The sequence below is a fragment of the Prionailurus viverrinus genome, chromosome D2 (genome assembly GCF_022837055.1).
Source record: "Prionailurus viverrinus isolate Anna chromosome D2, UM_Priviv_1.0, whole genome shotgun sequence".
Lineage (NCBI taxonomy): Eukaryota > Metazoa > Chordata > Mammalia > Carnivora > Felidae > Prionailurus > Prionailurus viverrinus.
Genome location: NC_062571.1, coordinates 72,039,636 through 72,063,312, shown reverse-complemented (window position 1 = coordinate 72,063,312; position 23,677 = coordinate 72,039,636). Strand labels below are relative to the sequence as shown.

The 23,677-nt window shown below is 47.8% G+C and overlaps 1 protein-coding gene across 16 annotated transcripts in view; it reads left to right on the top strand.

The window, feature by feature from the left end:
* ABLIM1 (actin binding LIM protein 1) overlaps positions 1 to 23,677 on the top strand; it is a 299,642-nt gene that overhangs the window by 203,899 nt on the left and 72,066 nt on the right. The window lies entirely within an intron of this gene.

Below are 23,677 nucleotides of genomic sequence, written 5' to 3'. Positions count from 1 at the left end.
CGTGCTGTGGAATTAGGGGCCGGAGTTCAGAGGCAGAGGGAGTCACTGCCCGCCCCCCCCCGGCTTCTTACAGGCCTGTGGGGTGTTAACCCGCTCTGATACTAAAGAAAAGATTGCCTCATACCCATCACACATTTCAGGGTGGAGAATGTGTCCTGGGCAGAGGTGAGTCAGGACGCCTATAGCAGCTTGGGAAGGCCACCAACTGGTCCTGCAGCTTTGACAGACACAGGCCACCGAGTCCACATGACCACATTCAAACCCCCCCAGCGGGGCGTTTCCGAGACCTAAATCTGAGAGGCCCCCCAAGTGTCTCTGGGCAGCCTCCGTGGGATTGCACAGCAAGGTCTAGTTTAGTTTTCCTAATCCCACAGCAAGCTCTGGGGTGCCTTTCTTTCCAGGAAACACGGAGGGGCCGGCGTTGGCTCTGCACCAGGGCCCAGGGTAGCTAATTGGATTCGGGTGATAAGGAAGTGACTGTTAACTCGCACTTGCCTCTTACCCAGGGGAAGGGTGTTCCAGGAAGAGGGAACAGCCTCCCTAGAGGCCCAGAGGCGAGGACAGGCACAGCAGAGCGTGAAACAAAAAGCCAGATGGGCAGGAGTGCAGGTGTGAGAGATGATGCTAGAGGAGTGGGGAGGGGTCAGAGCAAGAGGACCTCCAGAGTCCTATTCAGGAATTTGGGCTTTATCTAAGAATGCTGGGAAGCCACTGAAGCCCTGATGGCTGGAGCTGAAAGCGACTGGATTACATCGCTGTATAAAGGAATGCGCGGGAGTCCTCAGATGCACGTAAAACCACACCCATAGCAGCTCTGTTCACAACAGCCAGCAGGTGGAAAAGACCCAGTGTCCACGCATGGATGAACGGACCAACAACACGTAGTATATACAGACAAGGAATAATACTCAGCCTTAAAATGGAAGGGGTTATGATACCTGCTACAGCATGGATGAACCTTGAAAACGTCATGCTAAGTGAGGGAAGCCAGACACAAAAGGCTACCCGTGGTTTGCTTGCATGCATGTACGTGAAATACCCAGAACAGGTAAATCCATAGAGACAGAAAGCAAATTAATGGTTGCCTGGGGTTGGGGGAGGGGGGAATAAGAGTAGCTTGTTGGTACCCAACTGGAGGTATGAGGTGTTCTGGAACAAGTCAGAGGCAGCAAATGCACAGCATCGTACCTGTCCTAAATGCCGCAGTCAGGGAGGCCAGTTTGGAGACGACGGTAGGACTCAGGGCGCAAAGCAATGGGAGCACTGGCGGCAGGGAGACCTGAGAGGAGGGCCCACTCTTCCACGTAGTTGGGGGCTCAAGAGGAGTTTCCGTGGCCTTTCCAACAATAGTTTTCATTGTCAGCCCAAGCGTGGTCGGTGCTGAGTTTTTGGCCCTCCGTGAAGTACGTCGCAGGAAAGCTATTGGGGAAGTTGGTCGTGGCTTATCCAAAGTGCAGCATGAAGTCCAGGTGGTCAGATCACAAGAGTCAAAGTGCAGCGGGCGTGTGCTCCCCACCTGTCCCCTGAACATGTCCCTTGTTCCTCCCCGGAGCCCAGGGGGAGAGGCCCACGGCATTTCCATAGGGGTTCCCAAGTGTGATCTGTGCAGGGCTGAAATAAACCTGTTGAGTTGGGAGCAATTGGGAAATTGCATTTCGAAAGAGTAATAATAAAATATCAGGACCATCTCGCGGATGTTCAGCTGTAGGAAAACGGTGGGAGGATCCCGAGCATAGCCCCCAAATTTGAGCCACGTTTACGGAAGGCGCGGAGCGAAACCGCTGTCTCGGTCCACGTATGCAACCGTGTTCCCCAACAAGAGTTGAGCAGGCAGTAGGCAGGGCGGGGGCGCTGTCGATGACCTCCGGTTTAGTTCAACAGCTGTGAGAAGGGATATGTAAAATAAACTCGATCCAGGAACATGCCATTTTGAAGAAACATCTGCTTAGTCAAGTTCCTCCCCGGAGCGGGTGTTGGCTGTGGCTGCTGGAGCCTCTCGCCAGATTGGCCTCGGGTTTCGGCGAGAGCCTTCTGGAAGGTGCAAGTCGTGGAGGCTTTCCACACGGTGCCTTCGGATTTGGGACTTCTGGGAGTCATTTGCACTGGCTTCATAGCAGAATCAAGACCCACCCAGTGGGCGTACTGACCGCTGATGGGTGTGATCTAGAAAAATGTAATGCCTGTGTAGCACCCTGACATGGGACCGCCTCTGAGTCAGCTTGGCTTGGTTACCAATATAAAGCAGGACGGGTCTCAACACTCCGCCCTCCTCCTGTGCCTTTGTTCTCAGACCCCATTGTTGCAACATGGTGACTGTGAATTTGTAAATGCTGTGATCCTTGCCTTTTGGGATTCTTTCCCCTCAGTTTTAAAAATGCGGTAAAACGCACGTAGCATGAAATTTACCATCTTAATCCTTTTTAAGTGTACATTTCGGCGGTATGAAATGTATCCGTAATTTCGTGCAACCATGACGGCCACTCACCTCCATGATGCTTTGCATCTTGTAACCTTGAAACCCTATACGTAACACTAAATCTCAACTCCCCTCTCCCCCTCGTGCCCTGACCACCACCATCCTATTTTCTGTCTCTATGAATTTGACTGCTTTAGGCATGCCGTACAGGTGGAATCATACGGTATTTGGGGTTTTGTGCGTGTGACTGGCTTATGTTATTTTGCACAATGTCCTGAAGATTCATCCGTGTTGTAGCACGTGCCAGAATTTCCTTCCTTTCTGAGTGGTATTCCGTTATATGGATATACCGCGTTTCGCTTGTCCATCCGTGATCCTTATTTTTGTTGTTAATGTTTTTTTCTGATTGATGTTATTCATAAAGATTGTAAATGTATTCGTTTCCTACATCTCCAACAGCAAGGGCTTAAAAACGCAGAAATTTATTCTCTCACAGTGTGCTAGAGGCTAGAAGTCCAAAATTGAGGTGCAGCAGGGCCATGCTCCCTCCAGGCTCTCGCGGGGAGCTCTTCCTTGCCCCTTCCAGCTTGTGGTGGCCTGTGGCATTGTGACCCTGATCCCTGCCTTTATCTTCACATGACCTTCCCTCTGTGTCTTCTCTCTGTATCGCCCCTCCCTCTGCTTTGCTGTTAGGAGGACACTTGTCATTGGATTTAGGGCTCACCCAGATAATCCAGGATGATCTTGTCTCAAGATCCTTAGCTTAATTATTATATCGGCGAAGATCCTTTTCCCAAACGTTCACAGGCTCCAGAAATTTTTTGGGCCACTCTTCGAACCCACTCCAGTAAAGCTGGGAACTTATACAAGTGTCCTCCAGGGACTGTCACGAAGTATCAGGTGCTATACAGCCTCTTGTCTGGGTGGTTTCGCCTGAGATGTCGCCACACACCCGAAGAAGTTTTGAGAAGGAGCGAGGTCACTGGGGAATGATCGAGAAGGTCCGGGCTCAGCTATGTCACTCATTTCTAATGTAATAGCCATAAACCCCACTGATCACATTGGCTTGACAGGCTGGGTAGAGAGCCTTCGTGTGTTTTAGTGCAAAGGGCTCCACGTGACAGGGAATTAGGGATCTACTCTTGGCTCTGGAACTCCCAGCTGTGGGACCTCAGGCCAATCTCTCAACTTCTTCGAGCCTCAGTTTTCCAAGACAAGCATTAAAAATGTGTACGTAAATCCAAGCCTGGACTGCTTGACTCCAAGTTTCTCTGGCTCTTAGGACCCAAGTTCCGTAATTCTCGTGTCTTCGGTCTAAGGAGTCAGAGTTAGCAGTTCTTTCTCCTGGAGAGATTTTCCTGGAAGCCGGCATGCAGCATGCACTCAAAGTGTAGCTTTATTTATCATCGGCTGGCTTTCAATTTTGTTTTCAGCAACGAGAGTCTCTCTTTTGAGAGGTCTTGCTGTAAATGGCCCATCTTTAAAAGCTTATGCTAATTAACCTATAAATTCAGGAGCATTCTGAAGATGTTTGCCACCTGCCTCCTAATTAAGTCCGGAATCAAATTAGTGTGAAATACTCGAGTCTGCCAATAGCCTGCTAGCTCCATCTGTACCTCTAACCTCTCCTCTGGAGCAACCTTCTTCCTCCTTTTACTTCCCACCCCTGACCACGCCTCTCCCCTGCTCGTGCTTTAGCAGACTAATGGTACAGGAAGCCACCCGAGACCTTGGATGTAGGTTACAGATGTCAGTAGACATCGGGCTTCCCTTGGTGTAAATTTCCTTCCATCTTTGCCGAATGGCCCTCAGAGATCTTTGACTCTAGCAAAATCCCTTTCCTGGGTATGGGAACGTTTTTACCTGCCATCTTCATAAAGAAAGAAAACAGCAAAATAGTTCCAAAATGAAGGCAGCCCTGGGAAAAAAGAAAAAGAAAGAAAGAAAAGAAAGAAAGAAAAGTAAATGTCAGACTGGAGACAGAAGTGTGGAAGGTAAAGGAAAGGGTTTGTCCCAGGTCCCTCCCCTTGGTCTTGGGCTGTTGTATCAGCAAACCAAGGGTGAACTTGACTCTCTCAGCTCTCGCACAATTCCCTCCCCCCAGGGGCTCCATGTTTACCCGGCACTCCACTGATCCTTTCAAGACAAATGCTTGCATCCCCAGGGAGCTCGGCTCCCTCTGCAGATGGTGCCTCCCCGAGCAGACACCTGCTAGACCACAAGCCACCCCACCCCGGAGCCTTCCTCTTGCAACTCTTCTCTCGGGGACAAAGCAAAGTTGTGTTGTCTGCATTCTTACAGGAGGAGGGCGGAGCTCTGCTTTTCTTGCTCGGGTCTCCTATCCTTTGCCTTTCCCTTCTTCCCCATGTCACACACCCGGGAAATCCGTTCTCCGCCCTGGGTGTCTTTCTTTCCAGAAAGGCTGGTGGCACATGTCTTTATGTGGTGTGGTCTTTACGGTGCTACTGGGGCCCTCTGGGGACAAGCGCGTGATGGTGCAGCCTGCATACTGCAGAGACCCTTGTACTGTAAGAGAGAGGCCCTCGCATGCGACCTGAGTGGCTCTTCTGTCCCTTTAATGCCCTTCCACTTCTACCTCCTGGGTGACGCTCTCCCGTCTTTTCTGTTAGCTTGGGAACGATGGACACACAAAAGGACAGGACTTAGACTTGCTTTAGACCCCTCCTGCTGAACTCCTGCAGTGGAGGAAATGGAATCACAACATGATTCCGCCAAATCCTTTTTCTTGATTCTCGGAGGGATTAAACACAAGTGGCTTTTTTGTTTAACTTTCTGACTGCTTTTTCATAAAGCCCAGGGACAAATGCTTATAATATTCCTGTGAAACGAATTCATGTTATAAACTGAAGGCCTTCGGCCCCTTCTTAACTTTTGGTGCAAGTATTCTAAGCATGTTATGCTGTGTTAGCCACAAGCAGGGGGGTCGGTCTTGTTCTGGGCTAACCTGGTTTCTAGTGAGCAGAAACGCAGTTATTCCATGGCACTTGCATGATCGGTGGTCTGTTTGTAACCACCAGAGATCTAACTTGCAAAAGAGAGGCTGAAATGCCAACTCCCCCTTCCTTACTCGGGGTATGTCATATACATGCAAAGCAGGTGCAGTGACCCACGACCACCGAAAACTGAACGCACCCTTTTCATTCCCACTGTGCTCAAAGGAATTCGTACTCTCTTCCACTTAACTCTGAACCCAAATGTTTTTGAGGATTAGGGAGAGGAAAAGAATCAGGGAATCTTAGTAGTTTTGGTTGAGATGGTCCATGTCCCGGGGGGGCAGTGAAACACCACGGTATCTTGCTTTTACATAATATTAAAAAATTTTTTAATGTTAATTTTATTTTTGAGAGAGAGACAGAGTGCGAGTGGGGGAGAGGCAGAGAGACAGAGGGAGACACAGAAAGTGAAGCAGGCTCCAGGCTCCGAGCTGTCAGCACAGAGCCCAACGCGGGGCTCAAACCCACGAACCGTGAGATCGTGACCTGAGCCGAAGTCGGACGCCTAACCGACTGAGCCACCCAGGCACCCCTTGCGTAATATTTTTAACACTTGCAAATGATCTCATAAATACTTAATTCTCACAACAGGCCTATAAAGTGGTCAAGGCAGTTACTACTGACCTTCATTTATAGATGAGGCTACTGAGTGCCAGCAACTTGGGGGCTAATTAGTAACAGACCACGATGAAAAGCCAGGTCTGGCGGTTCTCAGAAGACAGGAACTGCTTCATGAACCACCTGGCAGTAATCATTGCAGAACACGAGTAATTTGCTTCCCAAAATAACATGCTGAATGACCAAAATTTATCATTCCTGGTGAAATGGAGAAAGTCTGTTTCACTAGCAGCCCTGTTACACCTATTTTCAGGATGATAAACATTTGCTGTTTGTTTGGTTTACTTTTTTACCAGTATAAAATGTCACTGAAAGTCAGCGACCCCTGTCATGGAGTCTGTGGTACTTCTGGGCAGTCATAGCTCCCAGTGTCTCTGTCTATGGAGTCATGGGTCCCAGGGTCTCATCTATGCAGTCATACCTCATAGTGTCTTGTCTTCTTTAATCAACCATTGGCTCCCCGAGGGCACCTGGCATGGCCCTTGGAGAATAGTATAGATGGATGAAGCTGTCTCAGGTTAGCTCCTCAAAGAGCTCTAGCCTAGAACTCTCCAGAGCTCAGTAGATAGACAAGAAGGTCCTGGGAAGCAGGACCAATATAGGGACACCAGTCATCTTTCCGAATTTAAAACTTAACAATACACGTAAACTTAACAATACATTTATAAAAATGGCCTCATTTCATATATGAATTAAGGAAAATGTGGTACATCCAGCCACACAACAGAATATTACTCAGCAGTAAAAAGTGCCAATGGCGTGCTACCACAGGGATGAGCCTTGGACACATGATGCCAAGTGAAAGGAGCCAAGCACAGAAGACTTCATTTATATGATCCCATCCATATGAAACATCTAGAATAGGCAAACCCACAGAAACAGTAGATTAGTGGTTGCTGGGGGAACGGGGAGACTAGAATGGCTGCTAATGGGTACAGGGTGTCTTTGTGGGGGTTGACGAAGACATTCCAGAAGTAGATAGTGGTGATGGTTGGAAAACTCTGAATAGACTCAAAACCATTGAATTATAGACTTTAAAAGGATGAATTTTAAAGTATGTGGATAATGCCCCAATGTAAACATACATGCATATATACATGTACATCTGTCTGTCTATGCAGAGACATCCAAGGTGATAGGGAGCTGGAATCCTGTTACTCTGTTTCCTTCTCCGTGAAATGAGAACACTAATCACTGCCTCTTCGGGGTGCAGGATTTGGAAAAAAGAAAGCAGGCGAAACCACTGGCATAGTCGGGGAAGCTCCCTCTCTTCCCTCTCTCTCCTCCTTCCTTCCAGTCTTTGACAGTTTAACTTACTATATAGAAGAACTGCGGGTAAAGGACAAGAATTGGGGATTCAGTCAATACCTGTCTTCCCGCAACGTCGTACTCCAGGTCTTTCCCCTTCCTGAGCACTGGGACTTGTTCTCTTGCATGGCCACAGGCCGCCATCGCGCAGAAATGTGCCCTTGATGACAAAGTATGAGTTGGTTAATATAAAATCTTCCTGGTGCAGGAGAGAGACCTCAAGTTTAAATTCATCGAATGGTTTCTGCTTATTTGCAAAGAATAACTCTGGTGCTAATATGTTGTCCCCTCCGTCGTTAACAGATTTGGAATGAACCCAGGAGGGCATAAACACATTGACACAACAAATGATTTGAGGAAAATCTATCTGATTCGCCCAAAGTTATCCTCCTTCTCCTACATTAATGACAAAAGGAAATGTTTTGCTAGGGTGACAGACGACTATGTTCACAGGCAGTGAAGTTTCGATAGTTACGAAAAAAATCACCCCATTTCCTGTCAGCACAAATAGAAGGGCTTCCTTACCCGGAAATGACATTTTGAAAAGAATTTGTACTTTGAGTTCAAACAATGTTCTGTGTTGCAGCGTTAACTTCAGAGAGTTTAGCTTATTGCTGGTGAAATGGGGGTGGGGGGGGGGGGAGGGAGTGACAGCTGAACCAAGAGGCAGAATGTAACTCTTGCAGAGAAGTGGACAAATAGTATTGAGGTTATGCTGGTGGCCCAACATTGGGAGCCGCAGAAGAAAATGTAAGATTTAGGACTTGTTCTTTGTTTTTAATTTTTTTTTAATGTTTATTTATTTCTGAGGCAGAGACAGAGCATGAGTGGGGGAGGGGCAGAGAGAGAGGGAGACACAGAATCCAAAGCAGGCTCCAGGCTCTGAGCTGTCAGCACAGAGCCCGATGTGGGGAGATCATGACCTGAGCCAAAGTCAAGAAGCTCAACCGACTGAGCCACCCAGGTGCCCCTAGGACTTGTTCTTAGATGAAATGTGCATTTCTAAAAGTAATAGGGTGTTCAAGTCTAAAACCATACCCCCTGTAGTGTCCCGGCAACCCTCCAGCACTCAAGTGACAACGGCCATCACAGCATCTTCAGAGTCTGAGGATGACTGTCAGCGGTGGTTTTGAACTTGAGAAATGATTAGGATCCAACAGCAGAGAGACCGCTTTCCTAGATAGGTTGCCGCCCAGCACAGTGAGGCGATGAGTCTCCTGGTGTGGCCAGTGTTCTGGGTACAGAAGTGATGACCCCTCAGAGTTGTCCTTTCTACTCTCCAGGACCCTTCCTGGGCCTCAGAAGGGCTCACGCGTCTGCTTTCTCACAGACCCAGAGCTTCAGCTGGTGCTCACCTGCCCCCACCCCCCACCCTGTTCACGACTTCTTTTACCGCTCTTCACCTCAAGGATTGTCATACTCCTTCTTCTAAGTGATCGATTCCAACGTGCCTCACCCGCCCTACGCAGGTGACATGCAGTGAATTCCAAGGTAATTTCCGCGACCTTTTCTTGGTGGAGCAGAAAAAGAGCTTCATCTTGGGCAATGTATATCAGCACACAAGAGATAAGCGGGGACCCACAGTAGTGTGAGGGCCAAGTAAGAGGGACACACGGTAAATGCCCTGGGTTTAAAAGAAATTCTTGTCAACTACTAGAAAAGCAGTCAGCTTTGGATTTTGAGGCATGGGTAGTTACAGACAGGTGCAAGTGGGGAGCTCATGCCCATTTGCTGTTGTTATTGAAGTCTTAGGTCATTTTTTGCAGCTTTATTTCTTTGGTTTAAACGTATGATTTGATTTTACCGTTTGGTTTAATATGCTGTTTTCTACTTCAAATCATGTTTGTATGTAGTCAGGTTATAAATTTTAAAAAATTAAAAAAAAAATACTTTCCATTACAGCCTAGCATTATTTGAGTTTGATTACGATGAAAACTGGCTTTTGTAGGCTCGCCTGGACCCACTGTCCACCTGAAAGGTCATCCCTATTAGAAAGTGCTTACCATCACTTGGATTTGCCTACCTGGCCAATAGTGGATGGCAAAAGAGCCCAGTGGCTCTCCACATCCTTTGTCCTGGAGTCTGGGTTGTGCCTCTGGTGGGCATTATGGCAGTCCTTTGGGTCTCAAGCCATCTTCTCTAGCTTCCGGATTCATGATAACTCAGACAAAAGGTGGCGTCTCAAGCTACCTCTGCTCTATTCGGTCCTAGTGCTTTTGTCCACAAAGCCTCTTGCAGTGAGCATTGAACTTGGGGGCGTACACTGAAAAATGGTGCCACCCAAAGGTCACCAGGACAACTTCCATACTGGGCATAGCTTTCTCTAAGTAAGGATGTGAAATTTGCCGTGAAGCCCAGGAGATGAATGCTCCAGGGGACATGGGAGCATTTGGTCCGCTTGGCCCCAAGCGGCAATGCTGCCCTCCTCCCTGTCCTATTGGGAACAGGCTTCCTTCTCTTCTGCTTTCCACGTGAATGTGCTTGCTTCCTGAACCTCACGGCTTCCCACCTTGTGAGGGATATGATGCCAGTTCCAGCAGATGGACCTGCTTAGGTTTGCCAGCTAGTCAGGAAAAGTGAGGGTGAGGGCTGGGGCCCATACAGCCCAGCGGAAATGAACTGGTACAGTTACTCCTCCCCCAAAAGGGCACTTTGGAGTGGCCTTCCAACGAAAACGATTTATAAACTACCTATTCCATGGCTCTGCCACAAAACTCAAAACTGGAGGCATCGTGGAAACGTGGATGGATTCTGGAATCACCTCCAACAGATCCCTGTGCCCTTCCTTTGATACTTGATTCTTTATTTTCTTTCCCAAATCACATCCATGTGTATGGACAAGAGGCAGGTCAACAGGAAAGCCTTCTCATTATCGCTCCACAATGGCTGTCCAACCAGGCAGACTTCTCAGACCTCTTGACTCCGCGTGGTGATTATCTTGGGCCCCTGTTACTTGGAAACTCACCAGTTTGGAAATTTGCTTGGTGAATTTGCAGACGAACCATCTTCTCTTTCCCCATCCCGGAAGATATAGAGGTAGTTAAATAAAATCTGAAAGAGGGACCAATACTCTGAATACAGGAGAGTAGAAAGATAAAATCTGGGGATCAGTGATCCCAGTTCTGATGTTCCAGTGCTTCTAGTCATGACTGAGAGCCCAATTAAGTTTCCCCTTTGCCTTTGTAAGGAGGGACTCCTTCACTCCTCAGGCAGTTGACTGCCTGCTGATGTCCCAAACACGGGACAAAGTTCTGGGGCACAGAAGTAAAAGGTATAGTCCCTGACTGCCAAGGTTTTAAGGCTGGGATCCTAAAACCTCTGTGCATAAGAATCCCCTGGATACCTGGTATAAAGTGTGGATCCCCAGGCCTCACCCAGAAATTCTGATTCCCGGAGTCCAGGCCCCAGGCCCGGGAATCTGCCCTGCTCTGGGTGACTTGGGGGCAGGGGGTAGGGGGGGCAGCATGTGGGAGGGCAGCAACAGATCCCACTGGGAGAAACTGGCCCTGCAAGGGTGCGGTGAAGGCACAATCATGGATGCTTTTGACTTCTTGAAAGAAAAATGCACTAAAAAATGCTAATTATTATGGTGTGCAATCCAGTAGCTTCCTCTTCATTTAGAAGCACTGTTTTGTTGCTAAACACCATACATTCCTGGAGCAATGTTAGGAATTGCCTCCAAACCAGCTTAGAGAGATTCCACACATACACAAGGGGTCTTTCTACTAGCTGATTTTGTGGGCAAATAATCTCCAGGAAAATTTTCCCTAAATCACTTCAGTCACATTGAAAATGACAAGAGTTGTAACAGAATTCTGCCCTCGTCCCGAGGAAGGGGTACATGAAAAGCGCTGTGCTATCACAGGAGACGGTTTCTGGCTCCTTCTCTCTGTTCACGTATATGAAAAGTCTGTGGCTTCACCTTCTGTCACTGGCTCACCCAGGATTTCTGCAGAATGGTTTAGTTGGCCGTGAGGTTGTGTGTATAGGGTGCCTGGAATATAGAAGGTATCTATTGATTTTGGGTTTTTTGGTCTGCCGTAGAAAGAGCACAATGCAAAATGTACCAAAAATATGTCTCAGGGAAGCTTGATAAGCACAGTTGTTTTTTGGTCACGCTTCCCTGAAAAATATGTGAACCTGAAAAAGAAAATTCTGAATCACTAATGGGAACCCAAACCAAGTTGCTGTTTTACCGCATAAAGGATTTCGTAATATGGGCCTCCAGAGCAGTGACTTGAGGGAGCAGGTTGCCAGCTGTTTGATCGCTGTGTTCAGCTGAACACCTTTCTGTCCTCCCGACCCCAAGAAAGAAACTTCCAAAGCCCACGAACCTGGTTTCGGCGCAAGCCTCTGCCTTGGGGACAATTACTGTCAGATTTGTGGTGCAGGCAGTTGTTCAGCGGCTGTGAAGGAATGGTACTTTCCCCCAACCTGCCTCCAAACTAAGAAAAGCTCCCCCCCTCCTTTCCGTGGGAACTTGGACTGGCCCGTAGTGGTTTACTGGTGTGTGTAACTAGTGAGGACAGCGCGGGGAGGGAGGCGTGAGAACGCCGGCCCCATTCTGTTCTGTTTTCCGGCGTGTGCCCCTAGGGAGATGCGGGCTGCCTTCGCCTAGCTTCCGAGAGAAGCCTGCTTAGGTGACCCAGGCAGGCAGGGACCCCCCCCCCCCGGGTCTGTCGGAGCCGAGGTCTGGCGTTCGCAAGCCTCTCGCCCGTGTTCTGAGTTTGAAGCCCGGAGGCGTTCCCAGCTCAGCACAGCCAAGGAGCAGAAATAGAAGAAAAGGAACCCTGGCATCAGGTAAAGCAGGCAGTGCGCAAGGGGTCCTTGGCTTTGCAGGACACACGTGGAATTCCTGGCTTCCTCGGTGACCAGAGACCCCGAGGGGCCCGCAGATGTGCTCGGCTTGATGCTGGCGACGGAAGCCACTTTGCATTGGCCTGAGATACATTTTACTTAAACTTCTTGTTTTTCTTAGGATACGAAATGAGCTACAGAGCTTTTTTTCATTGGTACAGTGCTGGAGTAAAGAGCAGGAAAGGCAGGTTATTTGAGAGTTCTGGTATATTGACCTTTTAACAGTGTGTGTGTTTTTTCAGGCTACTCCCCCCATGATTGAAAGGAGAGCGTGGCTTCCAGAGTTTGTGTGTGTGTGTGTGTGTGTGTGTGTGTGTGTGTGTGTGTGTGTGTGTTTGGTCTGTGGCTTGTGGAGCTCTGTGGGATTTATATTTGAGATGAAAAGGGTTTTGGAGTCCTGTTTGAGGATTTAGTGGCATGGAGAATTGAGTAGATGTATCTGTTACTATAAATGTGTGGGTATTTTTTTTTCCTTAAGAAGTTCCCCATGAATGAAAATGAGGAAGCAAAATGTTTGGGGGATTATTCCTATTTTGTTGTGGCTACAGATGGAAAAAGCTCTATGGTGACCTGTCCCACCATCTTTGAACATGAAGTGCGAGCTGCCTAGAGCTTCTTGCCCTTAGGGTGAAAACAGTATTCCTGTTTATTAAACCATGCTCTGAAATTTATTTTTTAGGAAAAAAAAAGTTTTAGGGGCACCTGGGTGGCTCGGTCGGTAAAGCGTCCAATTTCGGCTCAGGTCATGATCTCGCGTTCCGTGAGTTCGAGCCCCGCATTGGGCTCTGTGCTGACAGCTCAGAGCCTGGAGCCTGTTTCAGATTCTGTGTCTCCCTCTCTCTCTCACCCTCCCCTGTTCATGTTCTGTCTCTCTCTGTCTCAAAAATAAATAAAACGTTAAAAAAATTTTTTTTAAAAAAAAAGTTTTAAAGTATGCTATGCTAGCTCTAAGGAAGGAAGGAGGCAAGAAAAATCTCAACTGTGAAAGAAACAGAGTTATGATTTTGGAAAAGGTGGGGGGAAAGAGTAGGTTTCAACCCCAACAGGAGACTGGTCGCCATAGCAGCTACATCTGTCACTTAACCAGGATTGGGGATCGAAAAGAAAACTGAGCCTCTTTTGCCTAAGACTGCCTCCCAAGGAATGTTAAGAGGATGTGAAGTTATTTAGATTATCCAAACAGGTTCTGACAAGTAAGTGAAAATAACTCATTAAACTATAATTGTTGCTGTTCTATAATGGATCAAAAGGCTTGTTGAGTCAGGATGTACTTAGAGAATAGGTGAATTTGCCACGGCTCATTGGTATAAATTACTTTCGAGAAGGCTTTTTAAGACCAAGTATGTGGCTTTGCCAAGCCTCTCATTGTTGCTCTTTGAATGCATGTTTTGACCAAATGTTTTCAAGTGGGTGCTTAGCCATTTTAATGTGTCCCTGAGTCTAACTCTTACATCAGTGCCTTATCCAGGGGACTCAGGGCATATCGTATCAAGACAACAGCTCTGCAGGTTTTCCCCTCCAGCTAAATAATAGCTCACTTAAAAGGAGAGCAAAGTCCGAACTACTTAGTACCTGCATCCCACCTCTATAGAGGGACCATCATGATCTTGCCTCCTGTAGACCAGAGTTTCTCAGCCTCAGCACCATTGACATTTTGGACGGAATGATTCTTTGTTGCAGAGGACGGTCCTATGGAATGGTTAGCAGCATCCCTGGCCTCTACCCACTATTGGCCATAGCACTTCCTCCCCAGTTGTGACAACCAAAAATGTCTCCAGACGTTGCCAAGCATTCCCCACAGGGCAAAATTGCCCGCCAGTTGAACCACTGCTGTAAAGAAACCACTTTCGAGGCCAACTATCACAGAGAGGAAGAGAGGGCTTTGAAGAGGAAGGGCAGACCCCAAGGGAGGGTGGTTGAGTCAAACAAAGAATGACAAGACAGATACTTTACCCTGATCATGTTGGTTTTTATTTTGTTCTGCTTTTGTTTGAAGCCACATCCTGCGCTGGGTGGGGAAGCAGGGGTTAAACACTGTTCTGGATATACATTCTTCTGCTCCTGGCCGCCTGCCTTGTGATCCCTTATGGCCCTTGTTTGATACACTGCCTTGCTGGCATAGTAGTCAGACTTCTCTAAAGTGAATTGCATCTTAAGTGCATCCCAGGAATGTACTATTTTTTAAGAAAGAATCCCGTGTAATCGCCCACTTTATAAAGCAAATAATTACCCGTAACTTATCAAGTCTGCAAATACGGGTTTTTTGATATGTGGGCTTTGAGTAAATCTGGGCACGCCTATTTGGGTTTTTCTTTTGGAACCTGCAGCTGAGTGCTTTTGTTTCTCTTTCCTTTCCCCTTCTGTTCCAATGGGTCTCAAACCTTCTAGAAATTAGGTTTCTTTTGTCGATGAAATAGAATAGTCACAGCCTTTTCCCCTTTCAAAGATAATAGTAAAGTCCATAGCTAGAATTTTCTCTTCATTAAAAACATTTTTTTAAGTTTATTTATTTATTTTTGAGAGCGGGGGGGGGGGAGAATATGAATGAGCAGGGGCAGAGAGAGAGGGAGAGAGGAATCCTAAGCAGGCTCCACATTGTCAGCATGGAGCCCAGTGCTGGGCTCAAACTCACAAACTTTAAAATCATGACCTGAGCCAAAATCAAGAGCTGGACGCTTAATGGACTGAGCCCCCAGGTGCCCGTTCATTTAAAATTTTTCTTAAAACTTTAGCGTAAGCTGCTGCTTGTTCGCTCCCAAAGGTTAACAGATTTCCAAATGAATGAAGCTGTTGCAAACAAATACTGATATAAGACATGTGGAACAGCGAATTTCCCATAGTTCTCCTTTACTTCTTTTGGTGGACCCATGTTCAATTTCATAAGTGTACCTTCATAACCTCACAAAATAATTAAGTTATATGTGTTATATTTTCAGGGCGTTTCTCCAAGAACATGATACATTGCACTCAGCACCATGACTTCCAGGAGCTACTACCCAAACAGGATGAGACAGGTTACTCTGGGGAGCACTCCCCTCAAGCCCAGCTGGGGTAGGGGGCAGCACTTGACATTGGCTGAAAATATCAGGAAATGCCTCTGCTAGTCGGAGTCCATTCTCGGTGATATGGTTGGACTGGCCCATGGCGTTATCAACGAATTATGTTTTCTGCTTTTCGATTCCAAAGCAAACCTTCCTTTTATCTCCAAAACCTTTCTTTTACCTCTACCTAGGGGTGCCAGTGTATCATATTCATGTACTCTCTTGGAAACATTTTCTCATTGTTAAAATTCACTTCCTCCCCGCCCTCCCCCTGCCCCACTTACTAGACCTGAGATCCATGAGCACAGAGAATGCTAGTAATTTAGGTCCACTTTATCCCCAAGATATGGCACAGTCTCTACCCATATTGGTTGCTCAGTAGTTGATGAATACACAAGTGAATGTCAATGATTTCGATAGAAAGACCACCCAGGAGCTTATCTGTGAGAAGCTCGCATGCCGTGTTCATATAGTCTGTCTGTATTTTTTTTCAAAAGGACAAATCGAATCCCCGTGAAAGCAGCTTTTAGCGTTTGAGGGACTACCAGCGGAATCTTTTAAGAATACCGCAAAAGCAGGTCTACGTATTGCAGGATATGGAACGGGGGAGCCTTATAAATTTTTCTGCATGAGGCCTGGAAATTAAACTTCTGCTATTATTTAAAATCCCACCTGCGAAAGCTGCCACGTGGATTTAACAGCCTAAAAAGCATGACCAACCCTGAGGTTTGACCCAAAGGCGTGGTATTCTCAGCCTCTTTGTTGAAAACTATCCAGTCCAAAGAAAGAACTTGTAGGTCACAAACGAGAAGAATCTACCTGCTTTACTCTTCGTATCCTAACATGACATCTTCGAGGATTGGGTGTGTCTCCTAAGACATTGGACAGGTTTTGCTCAAAGAGCCCCCGTTTCCTGAACCAGATGTCAGGACCTGGGGTGTCCAGATGAGGCAGGTGGCTTGAAATGGGGGAGATAAAGAAGCAGAAGGTAGTCTTCGTGCTGTAATGGGTGTATTGACCCCGGCTCCGCTTTCCCAAGAGAAGCCCCTGGTATGAGCCCATATGAATGAGTAAGGACGAGTCTTGTCAGCAGCTTAAGGTGTGGCCTTGGGGGAGAGAGGGCCCCAGTAAAAAAGGAAGCATACACCGCCACTCTTCCTATCCGTCAAGCCCCGAATGGTTGGGGCAAATACGTGTCTGTGTCCTCCTCGGCGCTGCGTCACATCGGGGTCGTGTTTTGCTCAGAAACGTTAGAGGAGGCAGAAACGTTTGCTTATGCTTAAGACTGCTTTTATCTTTTCCTCCTGCTAAATAATCATTTTGTTAGTTTGTCTTGCTTCTCTGCAGCTGGCTCCTTGCATCCGTGCTTATATCCGTATACCTTGTCCAAATAAACATACTTGAAAGATAAAGCAATGTGTTTTGCAGAGTTTAGAACATCCTCTAACAGAGAGTTTAAGCCCAGCTTTCTGCTTTGTTTTGGCAGCTTGTTTAGGATGCAAAGTGTATCTGGTTCTGGCAATAGATTAAAGAAGGTGTTGGTTCTTACATAACAAAGTTGGGGGCCTAAGGACTGTCGGGGGGGGGGGGGGGGAGGGTAGATTTCCAGGCTTCCTTTGTGTTTTTTTAAAGAGTTTGAAAGCATTAAAAAAAATGCTATCGACTGGGTATTTTGTTTTGACTTTAACCTCAGAATTATATTGAAAAATCTTATCTCGGCTTACACAGCCCTCTGTGAGTAAGCTCCTGGTCACTTACATCTGTCCTCCTCATTCCCACCAGCCCCACTGGCCTTCTTTCTGTGCCCCAAGCACTTGCGGTCTCCATCTCGGGGTCTTTGCGCTCCCTGTCCCTCCGCCTGGAACATCCTTCCGCCAAGTCTTGGTGTCCCCATTATTCAACCTGCCTGCCATTCCTTAGAGAAGCCTCCCCTGACCACCCTGTCCGCAGCTGCCTCCACCTCCAACCTCCAGGTCCCTTTCTACCCCTGGACCTGCCTTATTTTCTTCATCACACTTCCCCCCCCCCCCCACAACGATCTGAAACTCTTCTGTGTTTGCATACATGTCTACTCTCTGTCACCTGTTGCTATACTGTAGTTAACTTCATGACAGGTGCAGCCATATCCCCGGCACCTAAAACATGATCTGACAGAAGGCAGGTGCTCCATAAATGGGTGGGTGGATGGATGGATGGATGGGACGGGATAGTGGGAGGAAGAGCTTTCTGCCTAGTAGACGCCTAACTCCTCTTTAAGTCTAGGTGCCACGCTTCTGTGATGTCTCCCTGACTCCCCTTCACAGTAGTCTTGGACAACTTTCTCTCTGACGCCCACCTCACTTGGTGCATAACTTAACAGTCTGACCCTGTGGTAGGCACTTGTTTCCGGCTCAGCTACCCCTCTGCAGGGTGAGCTCCTTGAGGACAGGAGTTTCTAATGAAGGGTGGTTACGGCTGGAGTTACTGTTGTAAACCTTACTGCCTTTGGTACTTTATCAACCTGTCTCATACGAGTCCCTTTTACCAACTCGGTGCGTGGGACTCCATGAGTTTCACCCTCCTCTCTGTTTTGCAAAGGACAAAACTGAGGCTCAGAGCAGCTGCCTGATGGCATATAGGTGATTACTGGCAGGGTCAGAGTTTGAATCCAAGATGTCTGCCTTCAAAGCCCAGATTCTATGGCCTTTTTCTCCTCATCAGGCATCTGGTTCACAGGTCCGTCATATTTGCCCAATGAAGGAAACCTAAGGCTTCACCTTCTCCCTCCCTTCCTTATTGTTTGAGCTCATAAATATCATTTACAATATCTGTAATATCATATAAATATTATAAATGTGAGCTTAGTTGTCTCTAAGGAGCTGGTTTGTGGATCATGTCACTTCCTTTTAACTGACAACTTAATTGGTTGTTTAAAATCTGATTTTTCTCATGTGAGCAAATCTATTCGTAAAAATGCCGGCTGCCATTGAGTCACACGTGTGTACTTGAACTGAGGGGTTCCACTGAGCAGCCCTGGGAACCGGCTTTCCTCCCTTTGGCTCTCAACATCACCCTGATTTCCCTTAGCTTTAAAACATAAGGCTTATACTGAGAAAAACACCACAGCTAGAAATTTGGGGGGAAGTGACTGGGAAAAAGCCTAAAAGTTTTTAAAGTATCAGCATTTCTTCTGTATTTTTCACGTCTCCAAGTGCTTCCAATTGTCTGGTTTTCCTCAACACCGGTCTGGACACCCGTCCTTATGAGTTGGGTTGGCCCTAGGAAGTTCCGCTGCTGAAGTAGAAAGCCAAGATCAGAAGCCTTTGCTGACCTAGAGATGTAATTCTCTAAGCGCATTCTCAGCTGGTAAAACTGTGGTCTCTCCACAGAGCTGACGCCCAGAGGTTTCCACATCTGTGGCGCGAGTCTCCAGCTGGCACACGGGTAGCCTGTGCTGGCGTGTCGGGTGTGGGTCCCTCATTGTCTGATGGCACGGGACAAGTCCTGATGACAGCTCTAGGAGCTCAGAGTCCGCAGCCTTGTCAGGCTGGTCCGTCAACGCTTTCCTTGGCATATAACCAGTTTCACCCAGGTTTGGGCCAACCCAGCTGGTTCCCATTTCCCTCAGTGGGAGGCATGATAAGCAGGAAGGTGGTGCCACATGCAATTCGTGGATGGGACAAAACTCCAGAGGCCCTCCAGCACTGGGATAGGACCGCGGAGTGCTCAGCTGTGGCATGGGTGGCATCTGTGGGTGAACCCCAATGGGTCATCCAGCTTCTCTATCCATCCCAAAGAAAACAGCCACTTACTGGCCCTTTAACCATCCCTGAGCAAGGCAGGGGCCGGGGGGCGGTGGGGAGCGGGAGATGGGGGAGACTTTGACTTTTAGCACAGCTTCTCAAGTGGCTTAATGGCCTTGGATACGCTCCCTAGTAAATGTCTTGTGATTTGCAATTTAACTTACTGGGCGATGAGAGTATTAGGAAGCAGTTTCTGACTGGTTAATTGTTCACTCATGCCACGCCCAGACCAGAGCCCCTTGGTAATTGGGGCCTTGCCTAATCTGAACTCACACCGATATGAGCTGCAGCTCAGTTGGCTGGTTCCCAGACTTGGTCTTGCACCAGCGAGAAAGATCTCTTCTCAAACCGCTTCTCTGTATTAAAGGTAAAACCTGCTCAAGACCGAACTCTGATGGCAGAAGAAGTCCCATAGATCTAATCCGGTCCGTCCTTCTTAAAACTGAGGACGCTGAAACCTAAGAAACACGAGAAGGCGGAGCTCATTGGCGAGAGAGCCAAGAGTAGGCCTCAGAGCAGTTCAGTGCTCCCCCAACCTGGGCGACACGCTTCAACTTCTCTGCTTACTGTACCCAAAAAAGCAGAGGGCAGCAAACTCACTCTGTAGTGGGCCAGATGGTAAAGATTTTCATCTTCGTGGACCATACCGTTTCTGTCCTAGCTACTCCAGTCTGCTGGGTAAGGCCAGAGCAGCCGGGGACACCAGGTAAATAGATGCGCGTGACCGTGTTCCAACGAAGCTTCATTTGTAAAAGCAGGCTGTGAGCCAGATTTGGCCCGCAGGCTACAGTTTGCTGACCCTGGTCTAAGGTAAAAGCAAACATCCTCCATTCACTCCCCAACCCCGCTCCCCAGAAGTGGCTGTTGTCGAGCGTCCAGTCTGTTCTCCCTGGCATGCATCACGGTGTTTACAGATATGGGGTTTTGTCACATAAATTCGGTCCCACAGGATATGTAGTTCTGTATCTTGCTTTGCTGCTGTCAACAGGGGAGGGCATATATTCTTTTGTACACGAATATGACCACGTTGTGCATATTTTCCTGCAGTCTCCTTTTCTTCTCTTGGCAGTGACTCAGAGTCCGTGCTTACTGGTTTGTGACTCCTTTTTGAGGGGTACACCGTGGCCTCAATCTTTATCTTCTGCCGAGAAGTACGAAAGAATAGCCGTATATGAAAATAATGACTGGCCGACGGTCAAAGATGATGCCTTGTTTGCTTCACATTGTCCCATGTGTTTGGTGACACTCCACGGTGGCCTTTCTGAAGGGGGGACTGATGGCTTTAGCTCGAGTTACTCCCAGCCCAGCGCCCTATCCATGTGGTGTGTTAATAAGTGATTTTGCGTGACTGTGAAGGGTTCAGAGCAAGTTTGGGGGCTGGCATCATCGTTGAATATGGGGAGATTTCTGTGAAATCTTGAAAATTCCAAGGGTTTTGTAATGCTGTAGACTGTGGGTCGTGGTGAGCAGGAGAAACCCATAGCACACCTTGTGCTCTCCCTTTAAGGCCTGTGCATTTTTTTTTAATTTTTTTTTAACGTTTATTTTTGAGACAGAGAGAGACAGAGCATGAACGGGGGAGGGTCAGAGAGAGAGGGAGACACAGAATCGGAAACAGGCTCCAGGCTCTGAGCCATCAGCACAGAGCCCGACGCGGGGCTTGAACTCATGAACTGCGAGATCATGACCGGAGCCGAAGTCGGCCGCTTAACTGACTGAGCCACCCAGGCGCCCCAAGGCCTGCACATTTAGAGATGCCCTGTGTTTGTTTCCCAGAGCTGCCACAACAGAGTGCCATAAACCTGGTGGCTTAAAACAACAGAAACTTTGGGGCGCCTGGGTGGTTCAGTCGGTTAAGCGTCTGACTTCTGCTCATGTCATGAACTAGCGGTTTGTGGGTCAAGCCCCGCGTCGGGCTCTGTGCTGACAGCTCGGAGCCTGGAGCCTGCTTCGGATTCTCTGTCTCCCTCTCTCTCTGCCCCTCCCCTGCTCACACTCTGTCTCTCTCTTCCTCAAAAAGAAATAAACATTAAAAAAAATTTAAACAGAACAACCAGAAACCTTATTATCTCACAGTTCTGGGAGCCAGACAGCTGAGATTAAGGTGTAGGCAGGTGTTGGTTCCTTCTGGAAGCTCTGATGGGAAGCCGATCCCCAGCTCTCTCCTAGCCCCTGATGGCCTCCAACGATCCTGGGCGTTCCTTGGCTTGCGGACACATCGTTCCAGTCTTTGGCCTTCCTCTCTGCATCTCTGGATCTGTCTCCCCTTCTCTTGCCACTGGATTTAGGGCCCACCTGAATCCAGGATGACCTCATCTCAAGATCCTTCCCTTAATGACATCTGCACAATCCCTTATTCCAAGCAAGATTACCTTCTGAAGTTCCAGGTAGACGTATTTTGTGAGGACCACGATTCTACCCGCTGCATGCCCTCTATCTGAAAACTGGGGTTCTTCCCCCCTCAGGCTCTTCCTCCAGTTTGCGAGGAAAAGGGCAAACGCCTTATTCTCTTCCTCGTAAGCAGCCCTGGGAGTCCAGGGGATGGCATCTGCTGTCAGTCATTTACAAATCTCAACCCAGTTGCAAAACACCACCAGGCAGAATTGCAAGGCTTCTAGGAATTTTCTTACAGACTTTAGCAAAATGAGAAGCTAATGAGAAAAGTGTTTGCGTGCCTGCTAGCTTAACTGAAAAGGAAGCAGAAGGAAACTGTCTTTTGTAATCCCCAGGGGTTCTTAGTTCGGTGGGTGCCAGCCTTTCCCTGGAAGTCACCAGCACTAATTGTTGGGTTCTGAAGTCTGAATCCAGCGTGGGGCCTGGATAACCAAACCGCTCATTTGTGCATACATTTTATGTGTGTAACTTCTCAGGAGAAAGTTATATTAATGAGGAAATAAAAGACCGTGCCTGGGTGTGTGATCTGCCTTTGAGAGTTTGAAGAAACAGCTGTTACTCGGGTGGCCCAAGGCACTTGGATACAAAAACGTTTTCGTTTGTAACAGCGAGGAATGCCTTCGCACCTCAGGCCGGGCGACGGCACCTTTGGTCACAAGTGACAGAAACTCCCTCTCAGGGCAGCTGAATTAGTGTCCTGGGGCTGCCGTAGGAAAGTACTGCAAAGCGGGTGGCCCTAAAGCAGCAGAAGTGTATTCTTTCACCATTCCGGGGGCCGGAGGTCTGAAATCAAGGTTTGGGTAGGGCCAGGCTGTCGGAGGCCTCCCGGGGAGGATCCCTCTTGCTTTCTCCAACTTCTGATAGCCCCAGGCGTTGGTTGGCTTCTGGCAACATAGCTCCGGTCTCTGCCTCCTTGTCACTTGGCATCCTCTCTTTGTCGAGCTCTCCTCCCTCCTCTTATGAGGACATCAGTCGTATTGGATCAGGGCCTCCTCTAGAACATCCTCTTCTTAACTGATTACATCTGCAACAACCCACTTTCCAAATAAGGTCCCATCCTGAGGTATTGGGGGTTAGAATTTCAAAATTATGTTTCCAGGAAACACAGTTCAACCCGTAACATCAGTTAGAGCAGGAAGGGACTAACATCACCAAGCTGTGGGGGACAGAAAGGACCAAAGCCGGGGCCTGAGGCGCCATGGGCGTGCCCTCAGCTTTGCCAGCTTGTGTCTTGAGTGTGCATTCGTGCCCCCTGTGTGGAAAGGGCAAGGCTGCAGCAGCTCAGAGCTGTGCTACTTCTGTGGTGGTGGCACCTCTCTCCCCTGCTCCCATCGGGAAGCCCTGGGGAAGATGCCACTGCAGTGTGGTCACCTGTCCAGCCCTGACCATTCATCATGGCCGGAGGCCGTCATGGAGAAAATGGCAGCTCCTGTGTCGGGAGCTGGGGGAGGAATGAGGCTCCCCTCAAAAAGCAGGGTAGCCTCGACGTGACCACAGGGGGATTGTGAGCTTGGTGTAGCTGTAGTCACGTGTTACTTTATAATGACCCTTGTCTTGCTGTTAATGTGATCTTGTGCATGGATTTGTTCTTTTTCATCCCCTGTGCATTAACCTAGACTAACCCACTTTCGGGTTCTGGGAGATGTCCTCAGATTTATTATTAGATTTTTAATTTCTCTAAAAGGTCAGTTCATTTGCATTCAAGCAGAAAGCACACCAAGACTAGTAATTTCATCTTTAATCCCTAAGGACTCGACGGTGTGAGGTACCCACAACAGGCACTTCATGTCTCTTTAGTTTTTAAACTTCTCAATAGGATCACACTAGTGCAGCAACCATTTTAAACTCTGCTAAATGGCCTGTGGGAAGAAAAGGTACTGTTCCGTTTCAACTGTTAAAATTAATTCAGAGGAATGACTGCATAAATTATCAAAATAGCTCGTAATTCAGAAAGCTGATTTCACTTCTTAATTATGTTTGCCTCTAGCTGATATTGGAAAATAACTTTTATTCTGAGTCTCCTGTGATCAGCGTAGAGAAAGCCACCTGAGATAAACAATCGGTAGGCAATCCCAGAAACGTCCATACAGCCTAAAGGCCAGACATAGCAACTTCTTGGGTATCATCATTTGAGGGATGGCATCATTTGAAAACTTTTCAGGCTTGTGATGACATTTTCAGGAGTTTAAATTTAAATTTAAAACATGACCCCAACGTGACCATCCCCGTAACTAAGTAGACTCCACC